We start from the raw sequence: 1,600 nt of genomic DNA on the forward strand, positions 1-1,600 counted from the left end.
CATAGCTACCGTAAATGCAGACCTATTGTCTGAACGACGGAAAGTCATGGTAACCATGCCAGTCAGTCATTGGCAGTAGATCAGTCAATAGCATAATCGCTAGCCCATGTTTTCACTGGTACAACATGTCCCACACACAGCTGATGCAACATGTACCACCTGACATCTTGAAAAAGCTCGCGCCATCCCGAAACCCGTGGCAAGTAGACGCCAAATGTTTCGCGGCAAATGCGGTCACCATTTCATGTCCTGGTAGGAGGGCATTGCTGTGGCTAGACGCTCTCATCAATTTTGACCCTAAATCCATATTTGAAGAAAGTGCGCGCAAATGTGAGATAATACACGTGGGTAACATCGCTGATGATGAAGGCGTGTTGGTTATATTTAGCAAACTCGCAGGAAGGTTCAATTAAAGTACATTCTTAAGCACTTGGGGCTAACCAGCATGATACCAACACGATGGAAAATTAAACTCAGGGGCATGCTTGAAAAACTGATCTTGCTGTTGCTGAGAGTCTGTTGAGCATTGAAAGCAACGTCTAGAAACTCAATGCCAAAACTGAATCTTCGTGGACAGCTTACCTGCTTATCTAAAGCAATCTCAATAGACTTCTACACAATGGGAATGGACACTATCACACCCACTGTTTTGAGAAGGTAGGAGCGCGGGGGTGTAGCCCCACAAGAGTGGTCGAAAAATTCGTGTATCGCTTAAATTTGTGCAAGGCTAACTTGACTCCAATCGTTCCAATTTCAGATTACCAATCGTTATATTCCTACAAGCAAATTCCTGTAGTAACGGTGGATAGTGGATAGTCCAATGCGTCGTAACGGTAATGAACCAAATGTACCAGTCAATCATTTTCTTGGTTGCAGACCTGTACTGCCTTCTGAGAAAAGGTATTTGCATGCGCAAAAAAGTAGTGCAGAGCGGATGCATCCTGCATCCAAATGCACACATTGCCCTCTTCGGTGCACTCAATGTGTCACCCGTTACCAGCTTATTGATCATTATTGGAAACCACTATCTGCATGCCTGTTATGCCCAACAAAAATAATTTATATTTGATGCTTTCGTATCATATTCGGCTGATGTGCTTGAGACAAAGGAGTGGGTGGCAACTGGATGCATTAAAACAACAGCAGCGGTAATACGCAAGAGAAGGATGTTCAGCAGTTTAGGAGTGAATGATCGGTGAAGTGTATCCCAGCTCGTGTTGGTGCAGCATTACGATTTTTTTAGAGAATTATGTAAATGCACATGAAAACGATTCACTAGCGGTAATTGTATGCTCACATGCGTGAATTGTGTATCATTTGTGATTTTGATGTATAATAAACATGACACGAAAAAAACCGGTAACCAAAAACCCGAGCCATGCGTGAAGTGGAAAACACCAATAGGCATGGTCCAAGCGCAGGAATGGATAAAGTAGGCGGAAAGTATCAGGGGCCACAGTAAATGAAGATGGCGGCGATGCATGGACCCGACTGGAGAAGACGAGAAAGAAGAAAATGAAGAACGCAAATGTGGAGCAAGTTCAAAGGGAGTGTTCTACATTTAGATGGGATTTTGAACAGAAATAGCCATCCTGAAGAT

This window comes from Pollicipes pollicipes, unplaced genomic scaffold (genome assembly GCF_011947565.3).
Source record: "Pollicipes pollicipes isolate AB1234 unplaced genomic scaffold, Ppol_2.1 Scaffold_7231;HRSCAF=8579_pilon_pilon_pilon, whole genome shotgun sequence".
Lineage (NCBI taxonomy): Eukaryota > Metazoa > Arthropoda > Thecostraca > Pollicipedomorpha > Pollicipedidae > Pollicipes > Pollicipes pollicipes.